Source organism: Nyctereutes procyonoides, unplaced genomic scaffold (assembly GCF_905146905.1).
Source record: "Nyctereutes procyonoides isolate TBG_1078 unplaced genomic scaffold, NYPRO_anot_genome, whole genome shotgun sequence".
In the NCBI taxonomy this organism is placed as follows: domain Eukaryota; kingdom Metazoa; phylum Chordata; class Mammalia; order Carnivora; family Canidae; genus Nyctereutes; species Nyctereutes procyonoides.
The window spans coordinates 65354081-65373455 of record NW_026575049.1 but is presented as its reverse complement, the minus strand read 5'-3'; positions in this window follow the sequence as shown (position 1 = coordinate 65373455).

The window sequence follows — 19375 nt, the reverse complement described above, 5'->3', positions numbered from 1 at the left end:
ACTTGAAAAGTTGAAAAGATTCAAAGAGGGCCTAAAGAAGTGAAGAGTGATTGCAAAGCAACGTCTCCCAGTAACCATAAAATTATCTACAGTTCCCACAGAAGTCTCCCCCCCGGCTGACTGGATGTAACTTCTCTAGCATTTAACACATTTCCAGCAAGTTGTACAGAGGTCTATAGCAAGCTGCAATATTTGTTGACTAACATTGTCGTAGGAATTGCATGTCCTGTTGTACCCAAAGTACATTTCACACGTTATTCTGAACTCATCCACCTCTGCGGGCTCTGCAGCCCATTGCTCGTCCATCGGTGTGCTGGTCTATTGTCTGTCAGTCTTCTGACCCGTGGCTTGAACCAGATGCAGGAGAGCCACCACTGACGCATATGGGGTCCTGCTTGCTCTGTTCCACGCGTCCCTGGGAAGGGGAGCTATGTAACTCTGCAGATGCAGTGGTTTCGCCTCTTCTCTTGAGCGTACTGCTGTCAGGCAAAACTGGCTATTTCTCTCCGGCTGTGTAAGCTGAAAAGGGTGGAAAAAGGAAACTGAGGATAAGCCAGATTGGCCTGGGCCAAAGCAGGAACTGTTCCAAAATCAGGCACAGCCACTGGGCACGGTGGCCACACAACAATCGGAATGAAAGAAGATTAAAGGCCCAAGCTCAGCCAAGGGTCTGAGTGAGCTCCCAGAGCGTCTCCGCCCACCTGCTGTCTCCTAGGAAACCCATGGCCAGGGCCCTCTAATTGTAATGAGGTGGGACCCAGAGGTAAGGCACGACAGAGCCAATGGGGGCAGGATATTCTGTGGTCAAGTCACAGTGGCCATGAGGCAGGGTGAGGAGATGCCTGGGCAGGGAGTTAGAGCAGGGAAGGTTCTAGGGCCAAAGAAGAGGGTATATTCGGGCTTAGATCACACACCACATCGCTGAGTTGTCTGTGGCTGGTGAGGAGCTCCCTGACAGGAAGGATTATGCAGGAGGTTATCAAGTGGGAATACAGTGAAAATCTTCCCAGATACGTGGCTCCTACCTTTCAGGAGGGGTGATCTTGACAGCTAGGCTTCTGCCAGCCTCCAGAGGATGATCTGGGGAGTCAGAGCCAGTCATTAGGCACCACTGATGTTCAGGATCCATCCCACATCACCTTGGTTTTATTATTCTAATATATCAATATCTCAGTAGTGGTTTATACAAGCTCCAGCCTCCCCTCCCTCTTCTCACTTCTTCCTTACTTGTGATTTTACATCTTGTACAGTCTTCAACTAAAAAAATAAATAAATAAAAAGTGAGTTAAGGGAGTCTGTGAAACTTGAAGTGGTCTTACTACTGTACATGTACCATACTATATGTGTAAACTCAGATTTAAGGTATTTTTCCGGGGAGGAGGTTTAAATGACAATAATACCAAAAAATGAGATCTCCTCATTTTCCGTGGATTTCAACATGATATGCAAATACCATGCCTCATACCATTAACTATCAAGAATTAACTATAGGAGAATAAGTACAGTTACAGATAATAAACAGAGACACATATGCATATATCTCAAGTTTAACACTGAGAAAAGATCATTAGAAATAGAAAGATCTATTGTCACCTGCTCTTCCCGAGTTATCTTAACGATGGGAAAAATTGCAATATTTTATACATTGAAATCCATAAATGCTGAAGAAGCCAAAATAAAAAATATTTATTAAAAGCTAAAATGTAAGTTATTTTTAATAATACACAGATGGATTAGAATAGAAATCAGAAATGAGAGACTTACATAGCTATTTACACTATCTCTTTTAACCAAAACAAAGAAAAGATTTCACTCACTCATTACTAACTAGATAGTGTAGACAAACTAGGGAATTTGGGCCAAAATTGCCACCTTGTGACCGAGTCTTTCTAAATCTTTGGTCTTCACCAAGCCAGAGTTACTATTCTCCCTCTTGTGTTACACTAGGCATAGGAAAAGTGGATTCAATTTCAAAATCAGGTCACTACATCAACAATCTTGAAATCAATTTTTATAATTTAATGGCTGATTTCCTCACAGTTCACCAAAACACTAGCTCTTGACCTATTTATTTCTTTCATTTAGATATAATAAAAGGCTATAAAGAGTGTTGAACCTCTTCTCCACTTTTAAGTGAGTTAAATGAGGTTTCTTTTCTTTTTCTTTTTCTTTTTTTTAATCTTTGATATTTCACACAGCTATCCAAGGTTCAGACACATGGCCCTATTTGAACACCGTTCATCTATTGTTTATATAAAAGCACAGACATTGAGAGTTAAAGGGATCCTAGGGCACCTGGGTGGTCAGTTGGTTAAGTGTCTGCCTTTGGCTCAGGTCATGATCTCAGGGTCCTGGGATCAAGCCCCACATCCAGCTCCCTGCTCAGTGGAGAGCCTGCTTCTCCCTCTCCCTCTGCTCCTCCGCCCTGCTCATTCTCTCTCTCTCAAATAAGTAAAATCTTTTTTTAAAAAGGGATTCTACAAATAAATTAGTCTGCATTAGTCAGGGATCTGGGGGATGGGGTACAAATGACAGAAAACAAACTTGAACCAGGTTAAGCAAAAGGGTGAATTAATTGGAATCAATCCGAGTGTCTCATTTAACTGTGGGCAAGGCAGGGGTATGTGTCGGTCCCAGAGACACCTGGTCCAAATGCCACCAGAAGGATCTCTTATCTCTGCATGTTTTAGCTTCTTAGACTTCACGTGGTGGAAACAACTGCCAAGCGGTCCTGAGCTCCATTCTGCACACTCGACTCAGAAGTGCTGATTCTCTTTTCCCAGTTCCAGTTCAAAACCCAAACCAAAAACCTCAAGGAAGCGCTCTGATTGGCTCAGCTCCGGACAGGTGCCCCCTCCTGGACCAATCACTATGGCCAGGGAAGTAGCATGTAAGAAAACGGAGATCACAACAGGTGGGGTGTGGGAAAGAAACAGTTCCCAGAAGAAGTGGGGAAGATGATGGGCAGACTGCCCCCCTTCAACAAAAAGTCCACTGACTCATTTTACAGATGTGGAAATTCAGGCTCAGAGAAATTAAGTGACTCGCTCAAGATTACAACTTGTACTAAGCTCAGGTCGTCTGGCACCTGGTCAAATGCGTGCCTCACTCCCCCACACTGCTGCTCGTTTTGTGGAATCCTCGTTTCAAGCTCTTGGAGCAGGGCAGGTAGGGAGTGGGGTGGAGGGGAGTGGAATTGAGGGTCTTAACGCTACGCCGAGACGTTTTTTCCAGTGTTTTGCTGGAGTTCTAACTCCAGCAGTCTTTCTGTTGTCTGGTTTTGCTTCATTTTCTTACTGGGGGATTGTACACCAGAAGCGGGAATCCCCCTGTTGTCTTCGGCCCGAGTTGGATGATTATCACAGAGCACTTAGCTGAGAGAGGACTTACAACGTACCAGGGACTGTTCTCGGCGCTTTGTGTACGTTCTCTCATCTGACCCTCCTAACAGCCCTAGGAAAGAGCCATTCACAGCATTGGTATACCCATTTTGCAGATAAGAAAATTGAGGCACAGAAGGTTAATTGGCTTGTCAAGTCAGAGTTGGGAAGGGAAGGAGGCAGGATTTGAATCCAGCTGTCTGGCTCCAAAGCCCCTGCTCTCAAACCCGGTAATTTCCTCCGTCTTAGATAAACACCTCCAGCCTGGGGCTGCCTGCACTAAGCCCTGTTAGTGTCTGGGCCTCTTGGGATGCCTGCTTGACCTACAGTTGGTTCATCTCTGGGGCCATCGCCAGCCAGTCTCTGCTCAAGGCCCCTCCCACTGTAACCCTGCTTCTCTTTCACCACTGCTGAGTTGTTGTGACTTGCCCGGGCAGCCTCATCACAGCTAGCAGGGGCTGCTGCTGTGGCTGGTCCCCGTAAGGGATCTGCCGTCTTGCTGCTGTGAAGAGCCAACTCTTCTGCCCACAATGGATGGAAGCTTGCCCTCCCCCGCCCCCCAACCTTGCCGGCATGGTTTAGGGAGGAGTACTTTTGACCTCTCAAGGAAGTCTTGCTCTCTAGGTGGACAGGTTTTCCTTCGAAAAACCAGAATCAAGGTCCAAAGGGGCAAAGGTGAACGTCATAGTGACCCTGTGCAGACTTACACACACCCCCATAAACAAAGACCTGGCCCCTGGAGACACACAGGAGGAATACTGCTGCCCTCCCCCACCTCAGGAGGAGTCCCCATGACCTCATAGTTGGGGACAGCCTTTATCTCCTGCCCTGGTTGAGAGGGGATTAGAGAGTAGGCTTTGGGGCTAGAGCAGGAGTCAAGGGCCCAGCTACCATTCCCTAGCCTTGTGACGTTGGGCGGATACACCCTTAGCCACTACTCTGTTGTTTTCTTAAGTCTAAAATGAGGGTAGTAATATCTACCTCAAAATATTGTGATAATTAAATGAGATACAACATAAAGACTCACAGGAGAATGCCTAGCATAAGTCTCAATAAATGATGACATTACCAGTTTTGAGTCCTTACTCCTGGGGGCTAGGCCTGACCTGCGGGGCCCCCACATCCTTATAATTTTTTGAAGGCTGTGAAGGTGGCTTATGTGACTAGGATGGCTCCTAACCTATGGTTTGCTCTTGATCCACCTTCAACTTAGGTCCAGGCTGGAGAAATGCGGGTTTGGTAATTCAGAAAGGTGGGCGGAAGTGGTGGCAAGATGGTGGAAAGGCCCCTCACCCACAGCTGGTGCTGGAAAAGACCAATCTGTCCGCTACCTTCCACCTGCAGAGGTAGGTGATTCTGTGCTATGTTCAGTCTCCACCTAACCTGAGGGCCAGCCCTGGCGAAGCCTGCTGACTCCTGGAAATGCATTATTGCACAACCCCTACTCCTACCTCTCCTCTCGCCACTCACATCCTTTCTCACCTCCTAACATGTTAGCCACAAAAGGTATGCTTTTTGTTAAAACTTCAGCCATTCTTTTGCCTGGCTTTTTTTTTTTTTCTTTTCAGGTCCCAAGTGTAGGAGCTATTTCCGATTTGTGTTTTGATAAATGTTAGCATTTTATACTCTATACCAGACTCAGAGGAAGGAGCCAAGAGTCAGACATTTCACAGATGGGAACAAGTGCAAGATGATGACCAAGGAGATGGCTCTCTATGACTTTCAAATACTGTATGATCAAAATTTTGCTTAATAAGTGTGTATGGGGGTGCCCGCGTGGCTCAATCGGTTAAGCATGGGATTCTTGACTTTGGGTCAGGTCATGATCTCAGGGTTCTGGAATAAAGCCCAGCTTTGGGCTCCCTGCTCAGTGTGGAGTTGGCTTGGGGATTCTCTTTCTGCTTCTCCCTCTGCCCCTCCTCCTGCTTGAGCCTTCTCTCTGAAACAAGAAACAAAAATAAAAATGAAACAATGTATTAAGTGTGTATGTGGGGGGGGAGTGGGGGGATATAAAATCCACATTCAGAGACGATTTGAAAACACATTTTTCCTGCTTTTCCTGCATGCCTTTTATTATAAGTAAGCAGCCCAGCACCCAAGACATTACAGTTTGTGATTTCTTCAGCTAAGATGGCTTGACCTATATATAAGTATAAAAATCCCAGCTAGCGCAGACTTTCTGAAAGTGGAACTGTATAACACACGTCCCTGACATAAAGTGCCATGAAACCTTCCTGTTTTTTTCCAGGAACCCTTGAGTCCTTAAGAGGACAGAACTTCAGGCAGTGGGGAAAAAAACAAACAAACAAACAAACAAACATGCAAATTTATTGTCTGTAAAAGAAAAACAAAAGAAAGTTGGAATGGAAGGGAGCCAAATCATGGAGACCCGGGATCGAATCCCACGTCGGGCTCCCGGTGCATGGAGCCTGCTTCTCCCTCTGCCTGTGTCTCTGCCTCTCTCTCTCTATCTGTGTGTGACTATCATAAATTAAAAAAAAAATAAAAAAAAGGATATGGAAGTTTCTTTAAAAAAAAAAAAAAAGAAAGAAAGATTGAAATAAAATCAACTCAGGAAAGGAGGGCAGGGGAACCCGATGGAGGCGCCAAGCAGAAGGGAGAACTGTAGGACTTGGGTGCACACACACACACACACACACACACACACACGCTACAATGAAAGGAAAAGTGTGAAGGGGACCAAGTAGTTTGTGTGTGTGGAAGGGAGGGAGGCAGGGAGAGAGGGAGAGAGGAGAGAAAGAGAGAGAGAGAGAGAGAGAGAGAGAGAGAGAGAGAGATTGCCATCTGGAGACCTCGAGCGGGTCGGGCTGGAAGAACAAGCCGAGTGAGCCTCGAGCCTGGGTGGGGAAGCCCAGACCCATCTGTTTACAAGAAGCCCGGCCCATGGAAATTCCACTAGTGACTCCGGAGGTTCAGATCCGAAACAGAACAGGACCCAAGTGCACACGCTCCGGGAGTGTTTTCACCGCCGCGCGTGCTCCTGCCCCCTGGGCTGGAGGAGATCCCCGGCCTCCAGCAGGCGCCTGCGGATCTTAGATTTCCGCAGACCGAGCCCGTCTTCCACGTGGCCTCCCCGCGCCTGGCCCCCCCACCCCCTCCACTGCGCCCCCCAGGGCCGGGCCCCCCAGGGGCGCGCGGTGCCCGGGGGCTGCCCCCCGCGGAACTCCCCTGGCCTCCGCCCTCCGCCGGGGTCTCGGCTCCCCCGCGCGCTCCGGTTATTGTTCTGCCTCCGGCGGGGGGGGAGGGGAGGAGGGAGGGGGTGGAACGGGGGGGGGGCAGCGGCCCGAGGCGACGCGCGACGGCACCCGCGCTGGGGGGCCCTCGGGCCCAGAGGCCCCCGCCTCTCCGCCGAGGACCGCGCGCCCGGGAGAGGCCCCCGTCCCGGGGCACCCCCTCATTCCCCTGGCACACCCCGTTCCCCGAGGACCCCCCATTTCCCGGGGCACCCCCTCATTCCCCTGGCACCCCCCGTTCCCCGAGGACCCCCCATTTCCCGGGGCACCCCCTCATTCCCCTGGCACACCCCCGTTCCCCGGGCATCCCCCGCTCCCCGGGGCCCCCCCGCGTTACCCGAGGCCCCCCTATTTCCCGGGACACCCCCGTTCCCCGGGGCACCCCCCCGTTCCCGGCACCCCCTTCCCTGGGGCGCCCCCCCGTTCCGGGGCCCCCCCGTTCTCCGAGCGCCCCCGGGCACCCCCGCCGTGCCCCCCGGGGCCCCCGCTCCCGGGGCCCCCGTTCCCGGGCCCCCCATTCCCCGCCCCCCCCCCAGTGCAGGAAGCGGGGCGGCCGTCGGGTGCAGCGCGGGGGCTCGGGCGGCGGCGGGGCGGGGGAGGGACGCACCGTCTATTTACAGAGGCCGCGGGGCCGCGGGGGCAGGCGCTCCCCCCCCGTGGTGGGGGCAGGGCGGGGACCCCGACCCGGGAGGACGGGCGCCCCCGCCTGGGTTCTGCGCGGCCCTCGGGGCGCCGCGTCCTGGCGGCCTGGGCGCGCGCTCTGGCCCGGGAAGGCCCGGGAAGGCCCGGGAAGGCCGCGGTTCTGAAGCTTCACAGCCCACACGACTCCACGCGTCTCCTAAACGTGTCAGATAAATGCGTGTCTCGGGAGTTGGCGAGATCTGCCCCGAAAATTGGCTCCGACCGGTTAAGGCGCAACCGCAGTTGGATCCGGAGAGAAGATGCTTCCCGCTGGCCTCCCCTGCTTGCCCCAGGCCGGCGATTCCCGCGGGCCAGTTTATTTGGGAGAGGAAGCCCAGAAAGGGAAAATCTTGCACATTTCAAACAAAAGCAGATTTGTCTTAGGGTTTTTTGTTTTGTTTTGTTTTGTTTTTTTTGAAACTGTGGCTTTCTGATACTGACTTTATGCTTTTAGATGTGCACTATCTATATGATGATAGGTGATTAAAAATAATTCTTACCTAGTCACATGAACATTGGCAGTAATTAAAACAGGGAATTTTTTTAGACCGTAATTTATTTCTCATAATTTGGTTGTTTGTGCGGCAGTCAAATGAAGAGGAAGCCTGATGATTATCTCTCATCTCGGTTTCTATTCAGTTTCACTTTCCAAACTCTGGTGTCAACTAACAAAATACTGGCTTTTAGATTTATTAAAGAAAAAGGTATACATATGTACACACAGGCCTATTTTAAGACAATTTTTTAAAAAGATTTTATTTATTTATTCATGAGAGACACACACACACAGAGGCAGAGACACAGGCAGAGGGAGAAGCAGCTCCATGCAGGGATCCGGAGGTGGGACTCGATCCCGGGTCTCCAGGATCACACCCTGGGCTGAAGGCGGCACTAAACCGCTGAGCCACTCAGGCTGCCCAAGACAATTTTTTAGAGCAATTTTAGGTTCATAGCAGAATTGAGAGGGGATATACAGAAATTTTTCTGTATGCCCTCAGCCCCCACACATGCACAGCCTCCCCCATGCTCAACATCACTCTCCAGAATGGGACATTTGTAACCAAGAATGAGCCTACCTTGACACATCATAATCACCAAAAGCCCATACTTTACCTTCAGGTTGACTCCTGCTGTTGTATATTCTATGGGTTTTAACAAATCGTGTAATGACATATGTTCATCTTTAAAATACCATATAAGGTATTTTTACCACCCCCCAAATTTTCTGAGCTCTGTGTAGGTCTATTTTTAAAAAAGTATAGCTAAACCACAGATCTGTTACCATGAAGGTAATTCTAAGACAGCAAAATGCAACCCAAACAATAGTCAATGTGTCATTCTCGCTAACACCCAGTCTATAAAGTGACGGGTGTCTGTTATAACAGTTTTATAACATGATTTTGCTGTGGAGGGTCCTATATCCTAATACTGTGTAAGTTTTTGATGAAGTTAAAGTATGACCTCAATAGCAACTGTTACAGTACATTCAAAATGCCCCTGGTGAGAGGCAACTTGAGAGCGGCCATCACGTTTTTAAATGCCAATGCCCAGGGCACCTCCGTGGCTCAGTCCATTAAGTGTCTGACTTTGGCTCAGGTCTTGATGCTGGGGTCCTGGGATCAAGTCCAGCATCAGGGTCTCTGCTCCCCAGGGAACCTGCCTCTCCCTCTCCCTCCGTTCCTCCCCCACCCTACTTGTGCACTCTCTCTCTCTCTCTCACTCTGTCTCTCTCTCTGCATTCTCTCTCTCCAATAAATAAGTGAAATCTTAAAAAAAAATGCTTATACCCTTGGACCCATCAATTCCACTCTTGAGAGTTTATGCTGCAGATGCAGTACATACATGTGAAGGGTTGATCTTTGCAGTGTTTGTACCAACCAAAGATTAGACACGTATAAATGTCCTGCAATAATGGCACATGTGTGTAACGAACTATTACATAGCCTTGAAGAAAATTAAAGCAATCCCTTTTCATATCAACAGGGAAGTATCTCCAAGATGCGCTGTTATGTGAAGAAAGAAAGATGCAGAGACGATATAAAATGCTATCATTTTTTTCCAAAAATAAATATAAGTGCACATATTAACTTTTATATGTATCAAATGTGTACATATATGGAAATATTTTTTTAAAGATTTTATTTATTCATGAGAGAGAGAGAGAGAGAGAGAGAGGCAGAGACACAGGCAGAGGGAGAAGCAGGCTCCGTGCAGGGAGCCCAACGTGGAACTCGATCCCGGGACTCCAGGATCATGCCCTGGGCAGAAGGCAGGCGCTAAACCACTGAGCCACCTAGGCTGCCCCCATATATGGAAATATTTATGAAACTGGTAACAGTGTTTACCTCTTGGGAAGAAACAGAAGGCCAAAATGGGGGAGAAACATATTTTTTATTATCTATCCTTTTGTATCCTTGAATTTTGTTCCATGAGAATGCATCATCTATTACAGTTTTTTAATTAATAATACCTTTAAGTTCTTTATAAATTTAACCATATATGATAGATCTCTCTTCAATTTGTAGCAGTTCTGTATTTGGGGTTATTATCATTTCAGAGACGTTTACTGTGTTGAAGCAAAACCAGAAAAAGCTAAGCTAAGCTTTTATCCTCAGGACTCTTTTCACCTGGCTCTACCTGAACTATGAATCATCTTAGAAATGCTTTGCCCAGAGGTTGCTAGAACTCTATTACCAGCATTTGTAAAGAAAGCACTCTGTTGTTGATTTTTTTTCTCTATTAATGGGGCATGTTATGAATGGGAGCAGAGGCAGACTTAAGGTCTATTTAGCATCTATTATAAAATAATTATTCAAAGAGATTTATGATTCACCCATTTTATTTTACACCAGGCTGTTGCTTAAAACAAAGTTTTATTTACTAGAATTCATACTTCCTCCAGTGATTTTCTATAATTAAGATCAACTGAGGGCACCTGGGTGGCTCAGTTGGTTAAGCATCTGCCTTTGGCTAGGTTGTGATCCCAGGGACCTGGGATCGAGTCCCTACATCAGGCTTCCTGCACCTCGGGGAGCCTTCTTCTCTGTCTCTGCCCCCCTCCCTCTCTCTCCCTGTGTCTCTCATGAATGAATAAAATATTTCTTTTTAAAAATTACTTATTTAAGATTTTATTTATTTATTCATGAGAGACACACAGAGAGAGGGGGAGAGAGAGAGAGGCAGAGATACAGGCAGAGGGAGAAGCAGGCTCCATGCAGGGAGCCCGATGTGGGACTTGATCCTGGGACCCCAGGATCACATCCTGGGCTGAAGGCAGGCGCCAAACCATTGAGCCACCCAGGGATCCCCTTTTTATTTATTTATTATTATTTTTAAAAGATTTTATTTAAAAATCTTTCTTTAAAAAAGATCGATTGGTTAGATTTCAAGATATTCTAGTGAGGTAACGTGCACAGAGTGCATGTGCCTCCATCACAGAGAGAGAAAAAAGAGGTCTTGGTGTAGACAAGGGGGGTGCACTATGAGGTTATACCAGAGATCAGCCAAATCATGTATATTTTCAGTTTAATTGTAGGTACTTTTTCTTTCCAGCTTTATCGACATATTACTGACATATTACCTTGAGCACATTTCAGGTATGCAATATGTTGATCTGATACACTTACATATTGCAAAGTGATATTGTAGGTATTTCTTACTTGAGTTTATATTGTTCCTCTTCAGTATAGCAACAGGAACGGGGTAGGACTGGTGTTGCCAGGGTGATTTCCGTCAGAGGGCCCAGCACCAATGCTCTGTGATGGGGATGATGGTGAAGACAAGGAGGAGGAAGGGTGTCTTCGCACAAACGAAAATATTGCGAATTTTTGTGTATACAATCTAAAGTTCATAGAACACTTTGCCAGAGTCTGGCAGTTGAAAATGGCTCAAAATAGAATTATTATTCGAATGGGGAGAGGTTTACAATAGTCTCCTGGGTCACAAGTTCTGTTTCAGGTTATAGGACAAGCCTGCTCACAGACCATATGCCACTTTCTCAAGAACTGCAAAGTCCCCGTGAGATGTTTCCCACCTTCAAGTACCACCCAAGTGAACCACTTTCGTGATTCGTACTATCTACTATCGTACTATCTCTAGGCACCAGCTGTAATATTACTTCTAAAGGTTAAAAAAAAATCATTCAGGCTAACTCTGTTCTCTACCTTAGCTTTTCTTTTTTTTTAAGATTTAATTTATTTATTCATGAGAGACACAGAGAATGAGAGAGAGAGGCAGAGACACAGGCAGAGGGAGAAGCAGGCCCCACGCAGGGAGCCCAATGTGGGACTCGATCCCAGGACTTCAGGATCATGCCCTGGGCCTAAACCGCTGAGCCACCCGGACTGCCCCCTTAGCTTTGTTCTAAGCAATAATCACGGCTTTTAGGTGTCCGTGGTATATATATGTCTATGTGTGTGTATTATACAGCACACAGTACTAGACAAAATATACTGTGTATAGAACAATAGAATAAAAACTGTCTGTGAACCTGCTGGAAGCATCTCAGGTAGTGCATCTCCCCTGTTGGGATGCAGAAAAGGAGAGCTCACCACCCAACTGTCTGTTTTTGACAATTTTGTCATAACCTGCAGAACATCTTGTGACACACTTGGCAGCTACTGCTCCCCTTCAACATGCTCGGTTTGGTTTGAGGTGGCTGCTCCGGAAGCTGGAAAACCTGATAATCACCTGCTACTCACGCTGCAAGGTGGACACTCTCAGGGCAGAGAGCTTTTCCAGTTCCCGGCCACGTGTGATTAGACCTGTGGATATCCAAGTGTCTGGGTATCCATGTCTAGATTTATCCACCTTTGAACTATAAACAGATGAACTCTTTGATGACTTGCTTTTCCCCCTCAGCCTTCTATTTGTGAGCCTCAACCAGCCTCTTCCTCTCTCTCCTCATTGCAGACCCCCAACCCAGATCCCCTCTGTGATTCTCGCATTTATCTGCCGTCCAGGCTCTCTGTCGACAGATTCTTCCCTCTAGAATTCACTGGGCAAACCGTTGCCAAATATTCACCCTAATAAAGTGTTGAGTTACAGGGGTGTCTGGGTGGCTCAGTCGGTTGAGCGTCCAACTCTTGGTTTCTGCTCAGGTCATGACCTCATGATGGGTCCAGAGATCAAGTCCTGCACGGGGCTCCATGCTCAGTGGGGAGTCTGCTTGAGCTTCTCTCTCTTTCCCTCTTCCTCTGCCTCTCCCCCACCCCTCCCGTCTCTAAAATAAATAAATAAATCTTAAATATTTTTTTAAATATTACATGTGAAATTGTTTCCTAGCGGCATATTCAGTGAGTAATGCTTATTACGTTGACAGATTTCGTACAAACATGTTATAGATCACATTTGGGCAAAAACGTTAATGGTGTTTTTTCCTGGACAGTCAGATTCTAGATACTTTAATTTCCTTCCTGATGATTTTCTGTATTTTTCATGTTTTCAACGAATACTATGAAACCTTGAAAGTGAGATTCAGGTCCTTCCCTGCTTTTAGTTTTCCACCTTCCAGTGGTTTCTGGGGTGTGACTGGTGGAAAACTAGGAGTGTGGGGCTCAAGGGTGGAATGCAGAGCCCCCTCTCTCAGGGACATAGCATGCTTACAGCCTCTGCTTTTGCTCTCATTGCCCCCCCCACCCCCGCCACCGGCCCAGAGCATCATTCTCTCAGCTGAGGCAGGACAGCCTGGCCCTTCATCTGTCCTTCCAGACAGGGCCAGTGTCACAGATGTACCATCAATGGCGCAGTCACACCCTCGGATGGGCTCTTCTGTATCTACAATCTTGATTTTACTTTTGAACCTTTGTGTGTTAAGTTCCCCCACCCTGGACAAGGGAGCATGAGCCAAGGGCACATGTATATCTGCTGTTCTTGCCACACACATCCCAAACCCAACCATGAGCACAGAATTCCAGTTGTCCCAGTCCCTCTGGAGTTCAGCAAGATGCAAGTGTGTCTCATCTTTGATTGAGTAAGTGGGGGCACTGACAGTCCTGAGAGGTCAGGCTTTCTGTTCAAACCAGGACTTGTTCTGAAGGCAAAAAAAAAGGGCAATGGCATTCTAAAAACATGAACCGGCAAAGAACCTTATCATATCCTTTCTTACTTTTGATACTGTCTCTATTAGGCAACCACATAGGCTGAAAATGAAGACCTAGAAGGAAAGAGAAATGTAGGGCACCCCATGGTTCCTTTCCTCCCAATCCTTCCTTGAAGTAGAGTGTTGGCAGAAATGTGCACGGATCAGGAAGCGACATAAAAACAGTTGAATTAGTTTTGGCTTGTCCACTCTTCTGGGAAGAATAAAATACATAGGCACATACGAGCTGCAGCATATGAATTGGATCACTTCCGGGATTCTGCTTGTAAGTTAAATGCTCTTATATTCGCATTTGAAATTGGTATTTCGCAATAGAAAAAAATGAACAAGAAAATTCAGGTAACAATTTAAGTCTTAAAATTTTAATTTACTTAGAATATCATCACGTATATGTTTAAAAAACATGATAGGTTGAGAGACTGTGGAAGAAAGAGCAAACCTTTTTACTTAAGCGCTTCTTTCTGGACTCTGCAAATTATGCTGTCCACCCCCCGCCCCCAAACTGTATTTGCAAGTCTATGGTGTACGTTGCCTTGTGGCTTTCCTCTAAAACGAATTGTCTCTGCTGTGAGGTCTTAAAGCCCATTTCCAGACTTTGAAGTCAAGAATTCACTCTCCTTTCTTTCTGAGTCTCTGTTGTGCAGTATCCATACCCCAAGGGAAGGGACTAGGGTATAGGAAATGCAGAGGAAGCACACCGGCTAATATCTCAAAATAGTACCCTCTCTATTAAAAAACAAAAACAGAACTACACTCAGCAACTATAAATTTCTTGAAGGCAAGGACTTTCTCTCTCTCCCCCTTTCCTGTAATAGGGACTTAATAACTCTTTGTCCTTTCCCTCAGTGTTTGCTCAATTAAATTTAAAACACTCTTCTCATCATGCTATGCCAGTCCTGAAACACCTTCAAAGGCTCCCTATTGCCTTATCCTATAAATTGAAACTCTTAACCAGGCACTTAAGGTTCTATAATCTGGGCTCCATCTGCTTTTCCAAATACATCTCCTAAGACTCCCTACAACTCGGTAAGTAATTGTTGAACAAATAATTCGAAGTGATTGGATTACACGGCTTCTAGGAGTTACAAAAACTACCGATGGATAAATCATTAGACCATTTAGGGTGAGATTTATGTAATACAAGTCAGCTAACATTAATGCCCCAATACTGAGTGTTGCAGCCCCCAAATGGTAAACATAATAAGATGAGTGATGCTGGGAAGAGTCATCTCTGCAGGATCTCATTCTGGCTTTTGCAAAAATCAGAGATCCAAAGCTAGTTGGAGAGAAGCCTGGTGGGGCTGTCACTTTGGTCACCGGGAAGGGGTGTGGGCTGCTGGGCTTCACGAAGCTCCCTATCTGGGCTCACGCAAGCTCCTGCATATGGGATTTTGAAGGCCATGAAATCATAGCCATTACTAAGGGTCAGAATTTCATATGCTAGTAATGAGCCATTAGGAAAGCTTTAGGCAGAGACAGGCTTTTAAGGCAGTATAACCCAAGCAGGGGCTATTCTCAGTATATCTTTGTGGGAAACCATTGTGTTTCCAACGATGCTGGCTCCGAGGAAATTCATGATGAGGGATCCCTGGGTGGCGCAGCGGTTTGGCGCCTGCCTTTGGCTCAGGGCGCGATCCTGGAGACCCGGAATCGAATCCCATATCGGGCTCCTGGTGCATGGAGCCTGCTTCTCCCTCTGCCTATGTCTCTGCCTCTCTCTCTCTCTGTGTGTGACTATCATAAATAAATAAATTTAAAAAAAAAAAAGAAATTCATGATGAGACAGGGCTGGGAGAAACTTCAAGGGCCGTCCCATCCATTCCCCCCGTATTTAGGTTAGAAAACTCCCAAATCTTTCAGAAAACTACCCATCTATCCCCAAACCCTCTGGTAATTCCTTGCCTTGCTTACCCACCCTGATTTCAGGGAGCTATTTCTGATCTCTAACCTAGATCTCTACAGCTCATTATCTTTCTTCATCTCCTCCTTCCCAATCAACTTTAAAAGGCCTGTGTGTCTCCAGCTTATTGACACAAAGCTAATATTACAATCAGCTGCTATTGTTTCATCCTTATGGTTATTATTAGCACTGACAGCACGCTAAGAGGTACATAAAAATACACAAGCAAATGCATATTTAGGTCAGTCTTGAAATAAAGCTTTTGAAAAATCCAGTCATGTTTGGGTGTTTGTCCCTTGGAAGGGGGTAAGAGCAGCAAGGCTGTGCAGGATTCCCTATCTCTGACTCTGGCTCACTCTTCAAGGGCCGTTGCTCGTTCCCCCCCCCCCCCCCAGCTTGCGAAGGAAGCCTACAACCAGATACACGAATATGAAATATGTGTGTGGACGCAGGGGCGTGATAGGCAATGCCACGTTGGGAGACACTGGGGAAGCCTGCAGGGGGAATCGCCCTGGGGTGTTGGGGGAGGCCCTGCATGAAAACCTGCCACAGCTTCGCGTGGAAACAGGAAGGACATATTCAAGTAAGAAGGGAGCTGTAACAGCACCTTCCTTACCCTTCCCTCAAAGTGCCCCAGCTAAGAGCAAACATGAAAAACATCCCTGTAATGCAAAACAGCCAGAGCCCAGTGGCTTACATGCTCTTGTCCCGTTTCTTACCTTTTCAGACTTAGGAAACATTTTAAAGATTGATTCGTGCTATACGATGTACATTTAGTACATTAGTTCGTATTTTCCCAGAGCACCTGCTACATTTTACTTACCTCTAGTACAGGTGTTAGATACTCAGGTTTACCTGCAACATACAGCTACCTCAAGTGCTGCTGTGATGAGCGTCTCAGCTGTGCCCTCTTAGGGATCCATGAAGAGTTTCTTGGATGTGTGTATCCCCAGGAGTGGAACTGCTGGGCCATCAGGAAAACAGATGCTACCTTTCGTGATGGATGGCCAGATAACTCCAAAACGGCCGTACCAGGGCGTAACCCCCAACAGCAATGTACAAGGGTTCACGCTCCCGCCCATCCTAGCCAACACTTGGTGTTATCCAACTTTCACATTTTTGTTTCTTTCATGGATGTAAAGAAGTATGTCGTTGTTTTACTATGCATCTATCTGATTATGAGCAAGGTGGTGTATCTCTTCATCTACTTTTTATTTTCTCAAGGTTCCCTTTCGTAAATTTGCCTGTTCATATCCTTTGGCCATTTTTCTACTATTTCCTGTTTGTACCACCACCCCCCCCCCGCCTCGATGATTTGCAAGAATTCCTAGTATATTCTAGATATTAATCTTTTCTTGGTTTTAGCCTTTAGAAATATCCTTCAATCGATCAACCCTCTCTTAAGTTGTCTATGGCATTGTTGTTGAACAGAAAACTTTAATTCTGATGCAGTCAAGTTTAGCATACTTTTGGCTTTATAGTTTATGTTTTTAGAGTCTTATTTAAGAAGTCTTTTCCTATCTTAAGACTCCAAAGCAACTCTATTTTTAACCTCTATACACCTAGCAGTTTCTCTTTCCTTTTTAGGCTTTTTTAATTCATTAAGAGCTCACCTTTGCATATGGATGCAACTTTATTTTTCTCCATGCTGAACCGATTTTCCCAAAATTACCTATGAAACAAAACCTCTATATTAGATTGGATTGTCGTTCTCAATCCTTCATGTCTTTCCTGCTATTGAATTATACACACATGCCCTTTGCCACGTGATTTTGTAGCACCTTCTACTACCGATGTTGGACTTGGTCGTGTGACTTATTCAGCCAATGGAATATGTGATGGGAGCAGAGGTATTAAATGTGTTTGAATGACTTGGCTTCACCTCTTGAGCTTCTATAATTGCCAGAATGAGACATGTGATGAACACCTGAACTTAACCTGTGTCCTGGAGCTAAGCCCAGTGAATTCAGTGGAGCCCAATCAAGTCTTGGTGAATCCAGATGAGATCAGCAAATCTCAGTTCACACACAGAACCAAGAGGGAGAAAAAACAATAGCTGCTGTGAGCCGCTGATTTTCTGGGGTTGTCTGTTATGTAGTATTATTATTGCAGCAATAGTTGACTGTGTCAATGTGATTTCCTCACAGATTATTTTATTATTTATTATTATCACATACCGAGTTCTTAGAGGTAAGGGTTTTTGAGATCTCTCTTCTGTTCCACAGTTCTACATGCCTGTTACTGTCACTTAGAATATATCTTACTATATGGGAGGGTAAATTTCCCCTCTCTGATTTTCTTTTTAAAAAATGACCAGATTATATGGAATTTAGTCTTCCATATGCATTTGAAAATGTTTAAATTCCTTGAATCCTGCTACAAGTTTGAATAGTTTGCATGGAGTTTATGAATACATTTTGAGATCTTTGATAGCTTAATAATGTCATTATCCTATCCACAGACATTATACATAACCCTATTTAGGTCTTCTTTGAAGTCTATTAACAGAATTAACATTTTTTTTCCATAAAGGTTTGTGCCTTCTTTCAGGTTAATTGCCAGAGACTTTATAGCTTTGCTGCTATTGTAAATACTATCTTCCTTTCCAGTTTGTTAGTACTATTGTGTAGGAATACTTCTGGTTTTCATGAATTGATTTTGTGTTTGCGGATCTTGCTGTATCAGTTAGATGGGGTTTGGCTATAGGCAACATCACAACACACATAAACGCATAAGCTAAATAACGGTAGCATGAATTAGATAGAGGTTTATTCAGGAAGTTCAAGAAGACTCAAGGTAGATATTCTAAGGCCGGTGCTGGTAAAGGAGATGCCTTCTGCCTTGCTGCTCCACTGTGTGTGGCTTCCATACCCAAGGTCAGTTCATGCTCTAAGATAACTGCTAAAGCTTCAAGCCATGTCTTCATTTCAGATCGTGGAAAAAGGACGAGGCATATCTTCTCCTTTCTAGGACTTATGTTCCAATGCCACTTTTAACCTATTGCCTGGAAAATGGAAATACTTAGCTATAAGGGATGCTGGCTAATGCTGTCTGTGTTCTGGCTGGCCTTGTGCCATGTTAAAAAAAAAAAAAGGTATAGTACTATGGAAGAAAGGGAGAAATGCATCTCTGTCACCTCGCCAATTTCTCTGATTATTTCTAATAGCTTGTTTCTGTTGGATGTTTTATATGGTTGATCAAGTTACTACAAACAATTCCAGTTTTATCTCTTTCCTTTGGATTCTTCTATTTAATTTCTTCTTCCTTTTACAAATCTTATCCTGTTAGCCAGGACTTTTAGTATCATGCTAAACAGCAATGGCAACTTTATCTTCATCCTATACTTAAATGGAATGTGTTTCAAGTAAAATCTATTAATAGTTTGTTGTACGGTTTGGTCCTTCATAAAGTTCAATTTCTTCCTATTCCTAATTTTCTCAAAGTTCTTATTATTAAGAGTGATGCACTTTCTCAAATGTTTTTTCTCTCTTAGTCTTTTTGAGATGAATTACCGTAGGTTTTCTGATACTAAATCATGCTTGAGTTTCTGGAATAAACCCTACTTGATCTATTATATTCATGATAAATGGCTGGATAGGAAGCTAGAGAGACGTATAAAGATAGGAAAATGAGGCTCAAGGTTTTTCTGAGTTCACTGGAGTAGGCATGTTGGATTTGGTGAGTTAATATTCTATTTAGAATTTTTGCATTTACATTCATAAGTGAAATGGGCCAGTATTTTTCTTAAACTGTCCTTTTTTGCATTTAGAATCTAATTCTGCTAGTTTCCTTTTTCTTGTTTCTGTTTCCTTTCAATCACGATGGCTTTTTTACTTCATTTGTTTTGTAATTTGGATTGTGAGCTCATGCTTGTCTAGTCTCTATCTGTGGGAATTCTATGAGACCTATTCTCTATTCTCAATAAAGGATGTGCTTTTACTTCCTGATCCATGTGGGTAGTATATATTCAAACTAATTTATAACTAGCTTATAATCTAATTGAGGTCAGCTACAATCATATAAATATCTAAATAGCAGTAAAAGCAAAATAGTTTATAAT